We start from the raw sequence: 22,937 nt of genomic DNA, 5'->3' as shown, positions 1-22,937 counted from the left end.
CGTCCATTCAGAGAGAAAATAAGCACTTGGCCATGCATTTTAGTTCAGTTAGATCCTATTCATTTTTAAGGAACCAAGTTACAAGTGTCATATTTTCTTAGATTTTTCCCGTATGATTGCTGCTTCTCATAAACATTCATTTCTAAAGTCTATAAAACAATGCACAAAGATATCTATAACTTTAAGTGCTATTATTGAAAAACTGAGCCTGGCAGAATAGGCTTGCAGCGTATTAGACTTCATGCAATAATAGCAGTAGACTCGTGAGCCCAATATTCCAAGCTGCTAAAATTCATCTATTCTCTAATTATCTATTAATTATCCCATTATTACACACCACGTTGAAGTCAGATCAATAAAAGTTGTCAGACAGTAACAAGAGATGCTCCTGACAACATACAGATAAATTAATGTGGACCATGTTTGGCTTGAGCCTTTGGAAAGCACATCTTTCTACACACACACACACACACACACACACACACACACACACACACATCTTAACACTGCCTCCAAGCCCTTTAAATGTTATCCCATTGTGAGCATTATAACAGTTCTGATGGCATTTTAATCTGTCCTCAGATTAAAATCACTATCGTTTTTTGTCAGATAAATGGCCATAGGTAAAGCAATTTTTAGTTGGGTGCTACAGTTTGAAAGGCAACTTAAATTAATGGAAGAACTGAAAGAAGAAACAGCTAAGGCAGTGATGGCGAACCACTGCTCGGGGGGTCATTTTGAGCACTCTGAAGGTGTCTGGGAGGCCTCTGGACGGTCCCTAAAGCCTTCAGAGCGCTTAAAACGACCCTTTTGCTCGGAGGGTCATTTTGAGCACTCCAAAGGCTTCAGGGACCATCCGGAGGCTTCCCGGATACCTCCGGATGACGTCTGGGGGGGGTGGGGAGGCTGTTTTTGCCCTCCCCAGGCTCCTATAAAGCCTCTGGAGCCTGGGGAGGGCGAAAAAAGCTTGTAAAAATGGGGTGAGCACCTGTAGTGCACGCATGCGCACTGGGGGGGGCGCACTTTGCATTATGGGTGCGGCATGCCCGCACACGACCCCCCTGCACTCCCCCCACTTATGGCACGTGAGCCAAAAAAGGTTCGCCATCGCTGAGCTAAGGTCTTAGTGATTGCATGGTGTAGAATGGAATGGAATGGAACAGAATGGAATGGAACAGAATAGAATAACAGAGTTTGAAGGGACCTTGGAGGTCTTCTAGTCCAACTGCCTGCTTAGGCAGGAAACCCTACACCACTTCAGTTAAATGCTTATATCTTTGTTCCTGTTCTCACATGAAATCATTTCCCTCCTTTTTTTTAATTTATCCCCTTATTTTTACATTTTTCCCACCTATTTTTGATTTATCCCTCTACTTTTGCATTTTCCTTCACATTAGCTTACTCCAAAGTGATATCCTCAGAATTTTATATCTTTTCCCTTCCTATATGAACCTACAATAGGAAACATTTTCTGATCAGAAGAATGGAGAATTCAGTCTCAGTTGTTACTTCCAGGAGACAGAATCAGAGGGATGCACTAATCCAAGTATTCCAAATATTTTCAATCTAATAAAATGGCACATTTGATATTTTGAAAATAAATTGGGGATAGTTTTCTAAAGAAGCATACCTGGAAGTAGGAGTGCTAGTAGAAGTTGGTGCTTTGTAGCACACTGGCTTTCCCATAGGGTGCGGCTAAGAAATAAATATATTATTATTATTATTATTATTATTATTATTATTATTATTATTATTATTATTATTATTATTATTATTATCAATGTATTGTATATGGAATAATATATTATATATAATAATATATAAGTGCCACATTAGAGATTCCAGAATTAGGGTTTATACTAAGTGCATGTCTTCTGCTGAAATTGGCAGAAATGTAGCTCATCTTCATTGTTCCAAGGGTGGACAACTTTACAATCTGTGGCAGGCTCAAGAATTCTGGGAGTTGAAATCCTTATAATTGCCCACTCCTGTTCTATTATGTTTATTGGAACTTTCGCACATCCTGAAATTACTGATATCCACATTTCTCTTACTGTAAATGATGCGGAGATACAAATGGAAATATGGAATCATAGAAATAAGGACTATGTAGTAACACAAACATAGGTACAGTAGCTCCCATCTGTGGTGTGTGTGTGTGTGTGTGTGTGTGTGTGTGTTGTGTGTGTAGAAAAGGTCTATTTGGTATGTGAAGAGTTGGACTGAATCCACTCCAGTGGAGAGGCTAAAAAAAATGTAATCTTGGCAAAAGTGGAAATTGAATATGACATACCCACAGTAAGAAGAATGATTGCAAGATTAAATCTGATTAATGCCTGTCTTCCCCAAATAAAAACCTGTGGTAGAAGCTATATGGCAGCCAGTTTGGTGTAATATTTAAGTCACAAGTCTAGAAGCTGGTAGATTGTGAGTTCTAATCCTGCCTTAGGCACAAACACCAGTTGGATGACCTTCAACCCTAAAAAGGAGTCAATGGCAAATCACATCTGAAATCTAGCTACCAAAGCTGTATGGACTTGTTTAGGCAGTCTCCAAGAGTCAATACTGACTTAAAGGCTTTAATTTCTTTTCCTTTCTTTTCCTTTCTTTTCCTTTCTTTTCCTTTCTTTTCCTTTCTTTTCCTTTCTTTTCCTTTCTTTTCCTTTCTTTTCCTTTCTTTTCCTTTCTTTTCCTTTCTTTTCTTTTCTTCTTGAACCAATTTAATGAAGTTCTTAGAGCGAAAGGCTAGAAATCAGGAGGCTGGGAGTTGTAGTCCCACCTTAGGCATAGAATCAATAGGATATCTTTTGACAGTGACATTTTTTCTCAGACCTAGGAAGAAGGTTACGGCAAACCACTTCCAAAAACTTTCCAAGAATACTGCAGGGATTTATCCAGGCAGTTTCTAGGAATCATGCTGACTCAAATTCAAACAATAGAAGCTAGATATTTTTAATTTGACTTACTTTAAAAGATTTAACAGAGGACTAAGAAACTCCTTACCAACTTAGAAAAGCATCAGTCTCCAGTATTATTTGCTCAAACATTTCCTGGAGTGATCATTTCTTGGTAAATCTGTGTGACATGATGGTTCCAGGAAATGCTTGAAAAAAAAAGTCTTCTAAGTATGTTCTTTTTGTTTTTCATGTTTTTTGAAAAAAAATCATTTAAAGAAATGAAAATTCAATATTTTACCCAACTTGCATGTCATGAAGTCAAATACCTTGGTGTCCATAGGTCTGAATAAATAAAAATTCTGACTGGATTTTCAATTCTAAAACATAATTGATAGGATTAGAATTCTGCCCTACTAAGAAACATTTCTAAAAAATGGAGTACTTTATTCCTACTATAGCACAGGATGACCAAGTTTTCCCAAGGACAGGTATGGTTCCAAAAGCCTTATAGCACTTAAAATAGACTTATCCAGTCAGAAGAGATCCAATCAATTGTTGCCTTCCAGCAACTCTTCTTATAAAACCATTCAGCAAACATAGTTAAGTATATCCCTTTGCACAAAAGTTTTCATTTAATGAATGACATGGAATTTCAGTGAAATGCAATTCACTGAATTTATTCTGACCTGATTTATTTTGGAGGCATACCCATCAAAGGCTGATTCTGAAGTCCTCAGGCTTCAAACAAGTTTAAATATTCCTCTTATGGTCTATAGCTATCTATTATCTATCATCTGTCATCTATCATCTATCATCATCTATTGTCTATCATCTATCGTCTATCATCTCGTCTATTGTCTGTCTCTCCCTCTGTCTCTCTCTCTGTCTCTCTGTCTAGCTATCCATTCATTTAACTAATTCATTACAGAAACTACATTTAAATGTTCACATTCTTCTCCCATTAGAAGCTCAGTTGTAGAATGGGAATAGCATATTACCACCATGTCAACTATCCCTCCAGTTGCCAGAGCGATTTCTGTAAAAAAGAGTTTCTAACTACATTTCCCAGGATTTAAAAGCCTGATTTTCTAGACTTCTAAATCATGTGGAGAATTGCAAAGTCAGTTCTTCCACGGGATCTATATGAGATCCATCCATTGTATCTGAGGAGAATGGCAACAAAGCTGAAGGAAAATAAATAAAATCCATAAGCTCATCCCAGTTTTGCTGCCAAGATTGCAATCACAAAGAAAGAGGGAGAGATTCTGAAGAAACTAGAGTTTGTTTGGAATTATTACTGATAATTAGACATTGCTTTTTAAATATCAACTTCAGTTTCTTCATATTCAGCTCTCCCATAAAATTATTGCTCCCGTTACTTGTCCCAGCTTCTGGCAACCTAGCAGTTCGAAAGCATGTAAAAAATGCAAGTAGAAAAAATAGGAACCACCTTTGGTGGGAAGGTAACAGCGTTCCATGCACCTTTGGCATGACTACAGAGACTTCTTTGGACAGCACTGACTCTTTGGCTTTGAAATGGAGATGAGTACCGTTCCCTAGAGTCAAGAATGACTAGCACATACGTGCGAGGGGAACCTTTACCTTTAATGATAGACCTCTCGTGAATGTCTGGGTTTTTTTTATTTCCTCCTTCAGAGAGCTTTCGAATAATAAGTACAAGAAGTCACGTTTTAACCTACACTACACCTTTTTTTTTTCAAAAATACTTATTTTCAAAAATACTTATTTTCCTTTTAACCATTAATGCCTTTCATTCGATTCAAAAGCTGTTTTGTGAAATATCTGAAGGCAACATGAAACTAAAGAAACTGTGGAGGGAAAATAGGGGGGCGGGGGGAGGAATACACTCTCCCAGCTTCCAGACAGATTTATTAGTTAAGCGAAGAACTTCTACTTAATTAATTAATAAAACAGGTCATCCAATGCAGTATGCTGACAATCAAACTTTGGAAACTTACTAAAGAACTTATGTTTGAAATACATTAGCAGTACACAGCATCAGATAAATTGCTAAAAGTCTTTTAGAGCGAAAAGATGGAAAATTGACTGTCTTTCTTTCTTTATAATATAAATGTAAAAATTCAGAATGGAGAAATTTTGGTAGAAATATAAAAAGGGATGATTCCTCCCCCACTTCAAATGCTCAGATGGCTCTCCCTTTAGAAGCCTTTTCTACCAGAAACCCATGTTCTCACTCAGTTTTCTTTAGAAAAGGCTTTTGTTCCAGTCCTTGGCTGGTTGGAACTGATAGTTATCAACCATTAATCATCCAATGGGGCTTCATTAGTTTAGCCTGCAATTGTATACAAACTACTTCCAATTACATCTAACTGAATCCAATGGGACTTACTTGGGACAGATGTGCATGATAAGAGTATGCAACCTTGTTTCAGTTTGTTTGGTCTTTCTTATCGTCCATTGCTAGCAGTGGTGGGTTTCAAAAAATTTTAGAACCTATTTTGTAGGTTTGGCCTATTTTGTGGGAGTGGCTTAGTGATCATGTGATCAGGTGGGAGTAGCTTGGCAGTCATGTGACTGAGTGGGAGTGGTTTGGCAGTTATGTGACTGGGTGGGAGTGGCCAAGTCAATGTCACTGAATTCTTTGCCCCAAAGGATGACCTACAAAAAGAAGATATAAAAAAGGAAATTTATTATTTTGTGCACTTACTACTTAAATAAGAATAAAATAAGTACACAAAACAATAAAACAGCTACTTACAGAGGAAATATGGCTGCCTTGCCAGTCTTCAACATTACTGACCACCTTACACACACACTTCCAGCCCCTCTGCCTCTTCCCTCTTCCTGGACTCACTCAGACATTTTTAAGTCTCACAGCCTGTGTGCGCGCGCACACACACACACACACACACACACTTCCAGCCCTTCTGCCTCTTTCCTCTTCCTGGATTCACTCAGATGTTTTTAAGACTCACAGCCTGTGCACATGCACACACTCTCCTAGCAGCCCCTCTGCCTCTTCCATCTTCCCCAACATCCTCCCCACCCCCACCCCAGCCACTCACCAATTTTTTCTTCTTCTGGTTCTTCTTCTGAGAACTTTTCAGCAGCATGGTGAGGATGGGTGAAGCGAGTGAAAGAGCGAATGAGGGGAGGGAGCATTCCGGTACGGGGCCTCCTGACCAACAGGTACGGGAAGACATACTGAATTTCACCATCCGGTATGGCTGTACTGGTCCGTACTGTTTGAAACCCACCTCTCATTGCTAGGATCCCAAAGCCATCAGGTAGACAGAGTCAGGAGAAATGAATGAGTGGTTTTATCTATTGTTGGTATATCATATCAAGAAAGGAAAGCACAAAGGACACAATATACTGATATACACTTATGACAATAATAATAAAGAATGAAGGGGAGGAGGAAGGGGACAGAGAGCCTGGAACATGACACTATAAGAGCTGTGATGGTGTAGTGTTATCCTCTGTCAAGAGTACGATCCTGATGGGCTCAAGGTTGACTCAACCTTCCATCTTTCCGAGGTTGGTAAAATGAGGACCTAGATTGTTGGGAACAATATGCTGACTCTGTAAACTTGCTTAGAGAGGGATGCAAAGCATTATGAAGTGGTATATAAGTTTAAGTGCTGTTTCTAGTACTACTGCTATAAACTGGATAATCCCAACAAATGTGACCATATTGCTTGAAAGTCTTCTATCCTAATTTTCTGTCAAAAAAGGAAAAAGAAAAGAAAAGCAAAATAGCTAATTCAAATCCTGTCAAGCAACACATGTCAATGCTCTATGGGCATGGCTCAACAATAATACAAAGGCTATCTGAAAAATTTACAGGTGGGACAGATATTTTTTCTCCCAGTATTTTATAATAATGTTTTCATCCAGACCTCCATGGCTGAAAAAAATATTTGTGATCTCTTAACAGATTCCAAATATTGTGGATATAGCCCAAAAGAACATATGCATAGTTGAATATATGGCATTCAATTCAACTATGTTTTAAAAATGGCTGATGCCAGGATGAAAAATTAATCAAATTAACATTAAAAGTAAATTTCAATTAAATATATTCAATTATATAAAATTATTCCCCATGAATTTTTTGTATCACATTAATATTTATAAATCAGCTCATATGAGTTTTTAATGAGATAATAATGAAGTCATTATTTGAAAGGGTGGTCTATCTTAGTAAACAGCCACAAAATACTAATAATAGGTAGAAAACTGGATAACAATTTTTTTACAACCGAAGCTAGATCTTCAAAAGTCTTTACTGAAAAGAAAGACAGTATCTAGTTCTATGAACTACAGAGCGTTGAAGCAATATTCAAGCCTTAAATAACTTACTGGAGTGCTTGGACTGGCTTCAGCTGTGAAAATTATTTTAGGAGACTTTGAAAGTTGCTTGATTCATTTGTCACTCTTGGATGAGATATGGGAGTGCAGGGGCTTTAAATCTGGAAGGAGAGATCATCAGGGAATGGGAAGGAAGGAAGGAAAATTTGCAAAAAGACAGGGAGGTGGTGGTGGAGGAGGAGAAGGAGGCTGAAGGGAGGAAAGAAGGAAGGAAAGGAAGGAAGGAAGGAAGGAAGGAAGGAAGGAAGGAAGGAAAAAAAATTCCAATGCACTCTGCCATTTTCCCACAAGGAAATTCAATGGGGAAGCTGGTAGAAAGTCAGAAGTCACTCCTACTCCCACTACTGGAGGCAAACTGTTTTTTTCTGTTTAGGAAAGTGTCTCTGAAGCAATGACCCAAAGTGTAAGAATTCAGGTGTTCAAATAAGATCAGGGAGTCTTAGGTACGTCCACCCTCAGCCATGGAAGCTTGCTAGAGGCTGTTGCTTTGCCCCATGTGTTATTCTTTACAAGATTGTCTACCAAGATATCAGCTAGAATAAGAGTCTAATGCCCCCACCAAAAAAATGCTTGAGGGCATAATGGTGCCTCTACCTGTGGGCTGATTATGCCATTATAGTTATAGTACACATGCTGCATATTATAATTATTCATAACCATAATGCAGTAATAATTCTCATAAGATGTCAAAACAGTCAACTAGGTCACCTAGGATTCTTTATTTATTTCTAGGCCACTCCAATCAGGACTTACTTTTATCCTTACAAACCTCTAGCATCTCACTTGTTGTATGAGCTAAAAGCAGTTACTCATGCTACAGTTTGTAAGGGAAAGTTACAGAAATCCCATCAGAACAGGTGCTATTTTCCTGTACAATTTGTAGCCAGGCTCTGTGGCCCTTGAGTGATATTGGCATATATCATTCCGGCTATGTTTAGAGTACTTATTTCAGAAAGACTTGTAATCCCTAAAACATAATACAACACACACTTACAATGAAGTAGTGTGTATTACCCCCAAAGTGAATGCCTGGAGTCTTGTCTTCAAATTCTATAATGCTTTCTCACATTTATTTTCCTTACAGTTGCTCAGTCAGAAGTTTTAGAAACAGGATAGAGAGGATTTAAAATCCCACTAGAGATTATATAATACATTAAACATATACACTCAATGAAGGCAATTTACTGGCTCTAACTGCGGGTTGCAAAATTATTTTGTATTTATGTACAACATTATTTGTAATTCTAGAGATTGATACATCTCAACTGTGGTTTGTCAGAATTTTAAAGGGCAAAAGGTTTAGACTGGCACAATATAGTGAGAATACTAGTCTCTAGCCAACTAATAAGTGCAGAGATTAAGCAAAAGAAATATTTTAGGTATGTTTCATAGAAAAATGATAGGAATCATTTCATCGAGAAACTGAGATCTGACAGAATTACCTTGGAGGTATGAAGGCACAACAAAGGAATTAGAATCAATAGCATTTATCTAATTGCAAAATACAACACACAACAGTACGCCAAAAAAGCCAACACAGTTCTAGGCTGCATCAACAGAGGGATAGAATCAAGATCACATGAAGTGTTAATACCACTTTAGAATGCCTTGGTAAGGCCACACTTGGAATACTGCATTCAGTTCTGGTTGCCACGATGTAAAAAAGATGTGGAGACTCTAGAAAGAGTGCAGAGAAGAGCAACAAAGTGCCCCAACACTGGAAGTCTTTAAGAAGATGTTGGATAGCTATTTGTCTGAAACGGTATAGGGTTTCCTGCCTAGGCAGGGGGTTGGACTAGAAGACCTCCAAGGTCCCTTCCAACTCTACTATTGTATTATTGTATTAAAGATGATTAGGGGACTGGAGACTAAAACATATGAAGAACGGTTGCAGGAACTGGCTATGTTTAGCTTAAGAGAAAGAAGGACTAGGGGAGACATGATAGCAGGGTTCCAATATCTCAGGGGTTGCCACAAAGAAGAGGGAGTCAAACTATTCTCCAAAGCACCTGAGGGTAGGACAAGAAGCAAGGGTGGAAAATAATCAAGGAGAGAAGCAACAGAACTAAGGAAAAATTTCCTGACAGTTAGAACAATTAAACAGTGGAACTTAATTTACTTGCCTCCAGAAGTTGTGAATGCTCCAACACTGGAAGTTTTAAAGACAATGTTGTATAATCATTTGTCTGAAGTGGTGTAGGGTTTTCTGCCTAGGCAGGGGGTTGGACTAGAAGCCTCCAAGGTCCCTTCCAACTATCCAACTATAATAGAATATTCTATTCTATTATGTTCTGTTCTGTTCTATTCTATTCTATAAGGATTTCTATTTCGTAAGTGCTAGTGATCTCTGAAAATGTGGTACGTATAAGACGTGCAACTGGAAATGGTTGCAGCAAAACTATTGAGTCTCTCACCTCTAGAAAAACCTTCATGAAAGTCTCAAGTGAAAGATTCCTTAATACATATTAAAAATCTGGCATGACTTGTATTCCTTTTCCAAACGGATATCCTTTCTTTCTGCTGAAGCAGTAGTATGGACTCTATGGATCTAATTTTGCATGAAGGCCAAGATTTAAAAATTTCTAAACTCAGCAGATATTTTCACGCAGAAACTTTCAGGACATTGCTGGCATCAGTAACTCCCAAGTTTACATCTGTCAGGTGGATCAAGATTCCCTTCTTGTTTGTGAAGTCAATAATTACGTCCTGGCATTACTTAAACCATTGTTAAAGAATTCCAAGATCTAGGAAGACCTTGACTTGTAATTACAATTGGACCAGAATTTCCACCGCTAAATGATAAAGTGTTCATAAAGTGGGTTGTCACATGACTGCATTGCTTAGTGATTGAAATCCTGGCCCACCCTGTTGCCGTTGTTATACCATCATTAGCCAAGAAGCCACCTAATCCAAGCCATTCTGGGTTTGGTCCTTCCATTTTCATTCATACTCATGTTTATTCTTATACCTATTATCTTGTAAATGATTGACAAATCAAATAAAAAAAATAAAAAAAAATAACGTTAGCACCCACCCCTCTCCTAGAAGAATGAAATATTTTGAGAAATATTAAAAAGGCAGATTATATTTTTCTGGATGAGAAATGGAGAAACCTGCTCTTGGAAAGCAGACCCCACCTTTCTTAATAGCCCTCAGCAGATGTCAGCACTTAAGAGATAAAGAGATAGCTAGCTCTATTCATAGGCAAATGCCCTCACCCAAGATCCAACAAAAGTAGCATTCACCCTCAGCCACAATAGGAATTGCCCAACGCCCCTTCATTGCATCAGCAGTCCAAACTTCAACCAAGCTTAACTCAGACAATTTGCTAGGATTTGTACATGGCCCCGTAGGAGTCTGACATCAACCAATAGAATACATGTTCTTGAACAGAAAACTCAAGTGCAAAACAGGGGTTGCCACAAAGAAGAGGGAGTCAAGCTATTCTCCAAGGCACCTGAGGACAGAACAAGAAGCAATGGGTGGAAACTAATCAAGGAGAGAAGCAACTTAGAACTGAGGAGAAATTTCCTGACAGTTAGAACAATTAATCAGTGGAACAGCTTGCCTCCAGAAGTTGTGAATGCCCCAACACTGGAAGTCTTTAACATGATGTTGGATAGCCATTTGTCTGAAACGGTATAGGGTTTCCTGCCTGGGCAGGGGGTTGGACTAGAAGACCTCCAAGGTCCCTTCCAACTCTACTATTGTATTGTATTGTATTGTATTGTATTGTATAAGCCCATGAGAAGGTATACATACCCTCCACTCACAACTCCATGTGGTCAGCTGCACTAGAACTACAAACATGGTTCTGTTCATCAGCCTCCAGCCTCCATTTTGTGTCCAGTGCCTTTCTCCCAGATTGGAACTGAACCAGATGGATATTCCTTTTAACCACTGATTGCAAATTGAGGACTATGAGTAGAACACCAGGTTCTTGCATTCCTTATTGAGGATAAGCTCTTATTTCTCGCCTTTCCAGCAGATAAAGTTGTGGTCTTAAGTGCAGTGGGTGTCAAATACAGCTGCAAGGAAATGGAATCAGTCTCTGTGGTACAGAAAAGTAATCTACATCACTAAAATCAAAGCTCTCAGTGCCAAAAGAGGAGCATTTGTTTGGCAGCTGCATCAAGGCTTTTAAGGGGGGGAAAACAATTATATAGCGGAACAGGAACTCGGCCGAAAGAAATACACTAAATGAAGCGAAGAGCACAACTGGTCTGCATCTGAGAGAAAAGGTATTGATGCTGTCTGTAGCAAAATGATTGACTCTCAGGTTGAGTACTTGAATCAATATTTCCTTGATTTGGAACACATTGGTACCGATTTGTTGTTCATTATGAAGCCGTTTGCCATTTTTCTACTGTTAATACAAAGATATTCAGGAGCAAGAAGAGAAATGAAATTGTTGTTTCGACTTTAGTTTCATTTGGCAAACGTTAATTTATCTAGCAAATTGTATTAAAGCATATTATTAAATAGACATTGTCTTCATCAATGCCATTGATGTCCATATTCACTCTGGAAATTTCAGTTTTACTCTTATGTAAAAAGCGAGTCTTCACTTAATGTTAAGGGCACTCTGCAGGTACTCAAGTACAGAGCATGTCCTGAAATCTCAGAGCTGCCCAATAAAAATGAATAAAGTTTGAGGGATTCTGTTTCCTAGCTAACAACAAAATAGGGGGATGATGTTCACAGGATGAGAAAGTTAAAAATGTATCATAACATCACACATGTACAAAAAGTGAATTGCATCGCAACAATGCAATGCTGCTTTCTGCAGACATGCATACATGGAAGGATTTAATTAACTAATGCTGAGGGATGCATTTCCCCATCTACTTTGTATCCTCCTTTCCATCTCTTTTCTGCAGCTGTTACATATATGAAAAGATTAAAGCTGGACCAGCCAAAGGCTTCCAGTGCTAACTACACACAGCAGTGCTTCCAGCTCAGGCAGCTTCTATGCCTTTCAACATACAGTAGAGTAGATACAATAGATGTATAAACAATGCAAACTCTTGCCTGTTGTTCATGTCTTCTCTCTCTCTGCTTTTGCTTGCTTTTTGTCCTATTTCGTAGTATATGAATGGAATGGAATGGAATGGAATGCAATGGAATAGAATAGAATAGAATAGAATAGAATAGAATAGAACAATGAGTTGGAAGGGACCTTGAAGGTCTTCTAGTCCAACCCCCCAACTTAGGCAGGAAACCCTATACCATTTCAGACAGATGGTTGTCCAGTCTCTTCTTAAAAACTTCCAGTGTTGGAATACCCACAACTTCTGAAGGCAAGTTGTTCCACTGATTAATTGTTCTGTCAGGAAATTTCATCTTAGTTCTAGGTTGTTTCCCTCCTTGATTATTTTCTGTCCATTGCAAATTTAGTTAGTAAATGCAATCACAAATATTTAGAAAAAGAAATGAGTCTCAGCTTGCTGAAGTTTAAATATTACACTATAAAGGGATTCATGATATTTCAAAACATCTCTTTCCAAACCACAATCCTAATTATTGAGAGAGTGTGTTTAAGATTTGTGATCAGATGGCCCTAATATAGATTGCCATTTATTTATTTGCACAGCATCATGACAAAAAAGAAAAAAGTCAAGTAAGCTTTTGTTGTTGAGATATGTGTAGGCCATCTGGGCATAGTAAGGTGACATAAATCCAGGCAAGTATTGCTGAATGAGACTAATGGAATGAGAATCAGTACGGCATAGTTGCTTACTATCATAAAAATACAAAGTAGGAAGTTTATTTAATGAATTCAAAACTATGTGTTATGCTGAAGATAATGCCAACTGCCATTCATACATGGAAGCAGAGGGGTTGGCATCTCATTAAGCTTGCCAGATGTTACATTTCATCCCACAATGGAACTCAACAGGCCAGATAGTACCCTTAGGGTTTGACTCTTACAGCCTCTTGCAAAACAGCATACTTCTATAATCATCTTCCTGGCAATGTCTGATGATGAGCTGAATCAAGGGTTATTGGTCATCAGATATGCCAGGCTGAGACATTTATTTAAAGAATGACAAAGTTGTGGTCTCACTGCTACAATCACAGAAAAAATTAGTAAGGAAGCAGGAAAAAAAAAGAATAAGCATGGAGGGTTTCATGAAAACTCCCAAATCCACAATATCAGAAAATTAGAATATTGTGAAAAGGTGCAATATTCTAGGCTCAAAGTGTCCCACTCTAATCAGCTAATTAAGCCATAGCACCTGCAAAGGGTTCCTGAACCTTTAAATGGTCTCTCAGTCTGATGCAGTAGGAATCACAATCATGGGAAAGACTGCTGACCTGACAGTTGTGCAGAAAACCATCATTGACACCCTCCATAAGGAGGAAGAGCCTCAAAAGGTAATTGCAAAAGAAGTTGGATGTTCCCAAAGTGCTGTATCAAAGCACATTAATAGAAAGTTATGTGGAAGGGAAAAGTGTGGAAGAAAAATGTGCACAAGCAGCAGAGATGACCGCAGCGTAGAGAGGATTGTCAGGAAAAGGCCATTGAAAAGTGTTGGGGACTCTCACAAGGAGTGAAGGACTGAGGCTGGAGTCAGTGTATCAAGAGCCACCACACACAGACGGATCCTGGACATGGGCTTCAAATGTCATATTCCTCTTGCCAAGCCACTCCTGAACAACAAACAACGTCAGAAACATCTTACCTGGGCTAAAGAAAAACAGACCTGGTATGTTGCTCAGTGGTCCAAAGTCCTCTTTTCTGATAAGAGAAACTTTTGCATCTCATTTGGAAACCAAGGACCCAGAGTATGGAGGAAGAATGGAGAAGCACACACTGCAAGATGCTTGAAGTCCAGTGTGAAGTTTCCACAGTCTGTGTTGATTTGGGGATCCATGTCATCTGCTGGTGTTGGTCCACTGTGCTTCATTAAGTCCAGGGTCAACACAGCCTTCTACCAGGAGATTTTGGAGCACTTCATGCTTCCTTCCACAGACTAGCTTTATGGGGATGCTGACTTCATTTTCCAGCAGGACTTGGCACCTGCCCACACTGCCAAAAGCACCAAAACCTGGTTCAATGACCATGGCATTACTGTGCTTGATTGGCCAGCAAACTCGCCTGACCTGAACCCCATAAAGAATCTATGGGGCATTGCCAAGAGAAAGATGAGAGACATGAGACCGAACAATGCAGAAGAGCTGAAGGCTGCTATTGAAGCATCCTGGTCTTCCATAACACCTCAGCAGTGCCACAGGCTGATAGCTTCCATGCCACGCTGCATTGAGGCAGTAATTGCTGCGAAAGGGCCCCGAACCAAGTACTTACTCTCCCATCACCACTGGCCTCTGAAAGAAAACACACTATTTTTTAGATATTTCATTTTTTTAAAAAAAAAGAATCCTCCTAATCTCAGAACAACATTTTAGAGATTGCATGTAGATTCTAGTACTCTTTTGACCTGCAATTTCAACAATGTTGATACAAGGTGCTTTGATAATAGTCTGTCTATGGTCTGGGATTGATCCTTCAATAATTTAAGTGAATTGTTAGTTGATTAAAGTTAAAGCTACTTCACTACTGACTGTGTTCCTCAATATTAAAGTAACTAGTTATCAGGGCTAGGAGAGTGAGATAAAAGATATTTCTCCTATGTATATATTTTGATATGCTGGGTGGTTCTCTCATTTTGGGTGAGTGCATTATAGACTATGTGGATTGTTCAGGAAAGTGATTGGTGGACTTTGTTATCTATGACATAGCTAGCAGGGTTTTGTACCTATTATCTAATACTAAGTAGGACTGATTTGAGATTATAATTGTCCTTATAGAACTCTGAAAGACAAATTGAAAGTTCAGATTGCTGACATTTAATTTAATAAAATAGGTTACCAGTATATTTGTCATTTGACTGCTCCACAGGGCAATTTTTTACCTTTATTCTGTGCTAGGATAAAATAAGCAGCAACCCAACTCTCTCTAATCTTGATGATATGGCAGAGATATGACTTTTAAAGAATGATTGAAAACTAAATAGAATATTGCAGAGCATCCTATGCAGTGGTGGGTTTCTGCCAGTTCGAATTGGATCAGGCGAACCAGTTGGTCAATGGACCAGGAAGTAAGTTCCTGCCCCGGCCCTGTTGCTCACTCGCTTGCTTGATCGCCCCCCACCTGTCCAGAAGCTGCTCCATTGCTCGCTCTCCCTGCCCGTCTGCACTATCCTAGCCCCACCCACCGCTCACTGATTGGCTACCTCACCAATTGCCCCGCCCGCCTCTAAGAACCCTATCTAAACCCACTTACCTTTTTTTCCTGTTTGGCTCTCTATTGCTGCCTGCTGATTCTGAGGAGGTAAGTAAGCTGCAACTAAGCGTGGGGCAGGGGGGTGTCTTCTATGGCCCTGCACTATAAGCGAGTCCGGTGAACTTTTGCAGCCTTGCAAGGATCCTGGGCTTGCTTATAGCACAGGGCCACAGGGCCGTCAGAAAGTGGGGGGGTGGGGACAGCAGCGGGAGCTTACACGGCACAGCCGGCCCAAGTTTGGGGACCTTGCAAGGCCTCGGCATTTTTTGCATCGTGGCATGCTGCAAGAGAGAAGGAGTAAAGACCTTTTCCGGATTGGTTGTGGTGGAAGTACAGGCCCGTGCTCACTAAAGCAAGTCCAGGGAAGTCCTTTGCATCAGCTGGAAAAGGTCTTCACTCCTCCCCCCCTCTTGCAGCATGCTCCGATGCAAAAAATGGCAAGATGGGCGCACTTGGGACTGCTGCTGCGATGTCCAGGGAGGCTAAACCAAGCCCCGCGCCTCTCCCAGCCACTTTTGTGGCTTCCCGGAGCGCCAAGAACCTTCGCGCTCTTCTCCGCGCTCTTCTCAGCTCCTCATGACGGCAATAGATGTCCAGAAGTGGCGGGGGCTGGAAGCCCTAGCCCCAAAAGCCTATTCTGGACATCTATTGCAGTCATGAGGAGCGAAGGAGAGTGCGGATAAGAGCGCAAAGGTTAGGGTTATTGGGAAACGTGTGTGTGTGTGAGGCTGGAGCAGTTCTGCTCTGAATAGAGGGAGAGGAAAAAAGTTGGGATTCTCCCTGCTGCAGCTTTTAAATGGCAGAGAGAAGCCGAACTATCCCCCCCCCCTTCACAGAGGAGTTGCTGCTCACTTTATGTGGATGTGTGATATTTTGCAAGGACTGGGAAATCTCTCATGCAGTCTCTGAACAAGAAAAATGTATTTGCATGTTAATGGGGGAAACAGGTGGGCTAATTATAATCTTAAACTTTTTTTGGCTTACTATACAGATAATTTAGTGCAAAGCTGTGCACAACAGTATTAGATTTCTGTGGTTTTATCTTCCTTGGTTGGTTTTTGGGACAGATATGGAAAGCTAAAACAAATGCTGTGTAACCAGGAAGCGTGAAACATTACTTTTGATTCATTAGATAATTAAAACCAAACCTTATTTCAAAGGAGGGAAGTTTCATATCATGCAACTTTCATCAAAACTGTTTCACATGCCCTTAAATCTTGGGGGGAGGGACAATAGTGAACATCTAGGAAGTAGGGTAGTAGTGGCAAATATCTTAGAATAATACTTTGATACAAGTATTATAAATTGTTCAGCAATAATTTAGCTAAAAGAATTGTGTATACTATATATAAATTGTTACTTCTTAGCAGGAAGTCCAATATTTTTTTCTTTGGCTTTTTCCATTTGGTTGACTTTTTCGTACTCCAACATACTATTTTTTTTTATTGGGGATATATTTATGAATTTATTTTTTTAAGCAACAGGCCAGAACATGTTCATATTAATAAGTAGGAAATCTGTTGGACATCAAACTTATTTTAAAAGTATCATTATGTAGAACTCTTTTTAGTAGTCTGGATTATGGAAGAATTGCAGGAAAATATTAGATAAGACAGAAACAAGCTAAAATAGGGGTGGTGGTGGTGAATCAACTTCTTGTTTATTGCCCATGTTTTGTTACAAACTATTCTAACTGCTGCCTTTTTGTTTTAGCAATAATGATTACATTGAATATGATATTAATATATAAAGTATGTGATATGGTTCCAGGATCAGAGCTAGTCTGTATTTGTATGGCCTGAAGGTGTGTTAACATTCAAGGAAGCTAAAGCTGCAATCTAGGAAAGGCAGTTCTTGGCCATCTAAATATTGGAAAATAGACCACCCATGAACCATATGTAAAACCACCCTGATTGACATATAGAAGAAAGTATGAAATAGGCCTGTATAAATCATTTGGTGGGATTTCAAAGCATTGGAAATTTGTGGGAGTACTTTGGAACATCTGCTTCATTCACCAGATCTGGAGGAGTTCTCAGAGCCCTGTAAAACAACTTGCCTAGCTTTAGTACAAATGCTAGGACTGCATGGTACTTTGGATTCTGTTCCAAACAAAGTACTGAAGAGAATACAAGACTGTAAATATAGTACCCCACCCACAACTCTTTAAAGTAGATATTTCTTGAATCCAGGAAAAAGGTGCCGCTGCTTTAAAAAGTACCAAGTAGATGCTGTGGGCTTTACATTCCTATATATTCAAAAACAGTGCATAGCCCTAACAAACATTATTATTTAATGAATTTAAGTTGTTGCCACTGCTTTGAAGTTAAATTCAGGTGTATGGATGCCTCTTTCTTTTCTGTGCAATTTATACCTCTATCTTGATAGGGAATGCTGACATCATCTTGGCCACTCCCACCTGGTCACATAGCCAGCAAGCCACTCCCACCTGGTCACATGGCCAGCAAGCCACTCCCACCCAGTCACATGGCTGGCAAGCCACTCCCACTCGGTCACATGGCTGGCAAGCCACTCCCACCAAGCAGGCCACACCTACAGAGTAGGTTCCAAAAAAATTTGAAACCCACCACCGATCCTATACTAGAGTGCTTCCAATAACCAATATGTGATGCTGTCTTATATTGAATTGTTTATTGAAGTTTTCTCCAAAAAATGGATAATAATAAAAAGTAAAGTAAAATACAAAGCAAACTCCAATTGATTTAAAAAATACAAAATGTAATTTTAAGAAAATGCTGTAAAGACAAACAAGTCCCCCACTCAGGAGCCAAACTTACCAAGACACATACTTTAAAAAGCAACATATTATCTGGCAAACAATAACATAAAGCGAGTTTTCCTGACTTCTCTAGGCAATGCGTTTTAAACCCTATTACTAAACAGTAAGAAGACAATATTTCATATGTCTGAGTAAGGTGCCCTCTGCCAATCTTGCACTAAGATCTTTTCCAGGTCTGCTAAATACTAACCTTAGCTTTTCATAGCCTGCTGCTTTTAAAATGTTCTAGATTCCCCAAATTCCCAATCTTCTTAATCATTGTCCATTCCACTTTTCAATTTTGGGAGCTGTAGTCATAACATATTTATCAAAGTGAGGTGTGGAAATTTGCCTTTAATGCTCTCTGACAGTATTGAACAGTAAGTAGGATTTTACTTGATCCAGAATATGAATCACCTAATCAAAGGCTCATTTGCAAATAAACTAAGTGGTCTTCCTTAAAATACTATTCATCAATATTTAGCTTGCTGTAATATTTACTCTCTCTCCCCACTAATGTCTACCCTGCTAGAAATACAATACCAGCTCATGGAGCTGTTCCTACAGTATACAAGATACAGTATATCAAGAACAGAGATTGTTGGCTTTTTTCCATCCACTTTCAGCAAACAATCCCAACTAGTTGGAAAATACCTACCAATACCTAATGCTACCTTCTTAGCATTAGAAGGGGATGTGGAGGATGGAAATAATACATGGATAAACCAGTTGGTTTAGCTGCCTGTCAATACTTGCTCTGATTTTGCCTTTTATTAAAGAGTGTTCAAAGTGAGCCATTCTATTAACTGGCAACCTGGTTCCATTTGGGAACAGGTTTAGAGCTATTCCAAAAAAAACATTAAACCCACATTCATTATCAGTCTAAACAATACCTATCAACCCAGTTATGCTATAAAGCTGCTGTAGAACAGGTGGGTATCTTTCATGATTCATTCTACAGTTCTACTACCAGCAGTAGATCTGCTAATCAGCTAATCTGGGTTGCCAAGTCAGAGATTGATTTGGAAGCCTGGGGTACAATGAAAATGTCTGGTTTCAAACATCTTTCCTTCTGCCTAAACAAAATGACCCAGGGACCAGGGTGATGAGACACACCAGCACAAACATGAAATGGCCAATTGATGCTGATTGATCCTGCTCCTTAAGAACTGTGATGCTACATTGCCAGTGAAGCATAACATACTGCCTTGATGGCAGAACTGCTGCAGCTTGTTGCTTGCTTAAAGGGAACAAAAAACACCAGTTAATACAAGACCAACATATGACTTTTAAGATGTATAGGTTTGACCCAAATATAAAGAAAGGCAATATCATGAGGACAGGACAGACTTTTTTTTTCTTTTTAAAGTTCTTAAATCCCTTTATTCAGGGTGAAGTGGAGTGACTGAATGGAGCTGAGCATTTACTGGCTGGATGCTCTTCCTGATGTCTATGTGGAGTTCACAGCAGATATTTTTTTTTTTTTGTGATCTGATAAAGAAACATCTGTCATTACCTAGGATTGAATTCTCAACCTTCCAATTGGGAGGTGAGCATCTTCACTACTAGACCATCATACTGCTCCAGGAAGGAAGGAAGGAAGGAAGGAAGGAAGGAAGGAAGGAAGGAAGGAAGGAAGGAAGGAAGGAAGGAAGGAAGGAGAGAGCGGGGGCAGTTGCATATTTGTTCTGTGGATAGAAGTGAGTAGGGAAAGATTTGAAGTAACAGATTGCTAAGTATATTATCAGAGAAAATATTAAGAGTATGATTAACAACAAGGAAAGTAGTAATGCAGATTTTATTATTCTATAGCCCATGAGCAAAGGGGAGAAAGCACATTCATATTTAATGAGAAAATAATATTCTTAACAGTTGTCATATGAGGATGAGACAATGAATGGCAAATTGAATTCATAAATACTAACAGGAGAATCATTTGCATCTTTAAATCCACTGCCAGTTTCTTACTCTTCAGGACATTTGGATGGCTTTCTTTCCTACTTGTACATAAAAGATGGAGCAATTAAGTACATTTCTGAACTCAGAAGGAACTGCCCAACTCCATAATTAGCATATGGAGAACTGAAGGCAGTCAGAAGGCTGTTGACAAGGTTTAATTCAAACGTCTGTCCAGGACAAGAACCTCAGTGGCAAAATCTTTTCTCAAGGGGACCAATTAGAAAGTAAAATATGTAGCATGCTTTCAGTGTATTTACAGACTCTGCACTCTCTCTGTCTCTATTAATCTAAAATATGCTTTCCCTGTTTTCTAATATTTTTTGCTGTCCTTCTTTTTTTAGTCTTATTATAATTTAGTAATTAGAGCAGTTACTTGCATCAACTGATTAGATGCAGCATTCAATCCCAAAAACCCCATCAGAGGTAGGGGTAAGAAGATTGTAAATAAGTAGTGCATCCGAATTTAGTTTAGAACCCAGAAACCACACTGGCTGAGTTCACCTGCATAAAAAATTTGAACCAGCCAAGCCACATTGGTTGAGTTGACACATTTGGCTAAACTATAAGCCAGAGTTGACCAACTACAATGCCTGGGTTTACGAGCCCTGCCATTATCGCTATATTGTCTGTTGTCTTGTACCTGAATCATTTGGTAGTATATAAAGAACCTGAAAGTGAAGATACCACATTATTACTTAACATGGTGTGTATCTAGCCTTTGTCTCTGTTCGAAAATTTCTTTAGATATCATAAATTCTTAGAATTCTCTAAAGCTCTGTGGAACCACATTCACTCCTACGCAGTGATCTGAGGCTCACCGCCCAGAGCACCTCAGTGCAGGAAGGTGCAACTGACTTGCATCTTTTGATCTCACTGTGCAATCTATTTTTTTTTCATCTTAAAACTGAAACTCATGTGTTCCTGACAAAGTTAAAGGTAAAGTTAAATGTTCCCCTCGCACATATGTTCTAGTTGTTCCCGACTCTAGGGGATGATGCTCATCTCCTTTTCAACAGCGCTGTCCGAAGAAGTCTCCATTGTCATGTGGCTGGCATGATTAAATGCCAAAGGCACACGGAACACTGTTACCTTCCCACCAAAGCTGGTCCCTATTTTTCTACTTGCATTTTTCATGCTTTCGAATTGCTAGGTTGGCAGAAACTGGGACAAGTAACGGGAGCTCACTCCGTTACACGTCGCTAGGGATTCGAACCACCAAACTGCCAACTTTTCTGATCAACAAGCTCAGTGTCTTAGCCACTGAGCCACCACATCCCTTTGATAAAAGTTACATATTATTTAATATGAAGACAAACATTTGTCTTTCTTTGAAAAGAAATAGAAAGTGTAAAAGATTTTAAAAATGTGAAGAGAGCCCTTTCAGAATAATTTTCTACAATATTCGCTCTCGTGATGTGACATTTCTCAGCCTAAGAGAGCATTCCAACATAATTCATAAGTAGCAAAATTATACTACAGGCTTCATTGCCATTAATCAGTAGTGCCCAACCTCCATCAATGCAAGAGCTATATTGCATGCTCATTGTGGATTGACACACTGCAGAAGTGGGAAAGGGAACTCTTAAAAAAACATATTTCTTTATATTTATTATTGTTACTTTTAATTTAATTTTATGTGTTGTGTGGGAGTAGAATAGTAACATTAAAAAGAAAAAGAAACTGCAACTTTTTTTCCTTCAGCAATAAATGATGCTATGACCCTGAGATTGTTTCACAGTCTCCTCTACTAATGAAACAAAACAAAACACATCAAAACATTTTTGTTATATTTTTTTTCCCTGTCCGTTCCAGACAGAAGTTATTTCTTCCATCTGTTCCAGAGGCAGACAAGAGATAGAAGCTACATTTTCCTTCCATTAGCAGAAGAGGCAATGAAACTGAGACTCAATGTCATAGCAACTTCTTCAAAAAGGCAAATAATAATAATGATAATAATAACTTTTCGGCAGGTTGGTAAAGTTGTGAGCAGAGGTCAGGAAAAGTCACAAGGAGAACAACTTCTTGTAACAATCCTGGAAGGACTGGAGAGAGAGGCAGTGCTTGAATCCAAGTAAAAAAGCCAAAGAGAAAAGCCAGGGAGCGAGACAGACACAAGAGACAGCAAACAGGGACGTGGAAAGAAGAGGAAGAGAGAAGATAGGAGATGGAGGAAGAGAAGGAAAATTTGAGTTGAAAACTTGTATTTATTCATCTATTTATTAAATTAAATATATATATGCCATTCATCTCCCTGATATAGCAACTCTGGGTGGCTTAAATGCAGGGGTGGGTTGCTGGGGATTTGCACGGGTTTGGGAGATCCTCTAGCTAGGATTCTGCCCAGTTCACCAAACCCCCAAATGCCACCCTTGGCTCACAACATGCAAACCGGTAGTTCCAACCAGCGGTTGGGCCCGCCCACCCACCTTGGTGCTATCCCATCCTATATAATTGCCATTTTTCCGATGCCGCACCCATGTATGGAAGGTGCACCTCACATTTTCAGTTCTGGGCAAACCAGTTGTTACAGTATGTGATGCCTACCTCTGCCCAGCTCCCCATTGGAAAGATGGTGGGGGTCAGGGTGGATATGTTGAGTTTAAAGACAATGCTGGATGTAGGGAAAGGAAGGTCCCAGAAATAGTGGATGTTGGACCTT

Source organism: Natrix helvetica, assembly GCF_964273705.1.
Source record: "Natrix helvetica genome assembly, chromosome: 1".
Classification (NCBI taxonomy): domain Eukaryota; kingdom Metazoa; phylum Chordata; class Lepidosauria; order Squamata; family Natricidae; genus Natrix; species Natrix helvetica.
The sequence above is the reverse complement of the archived record's forward strand: the minus strand, read 5'-3'. Positions refer to the sequence as shown.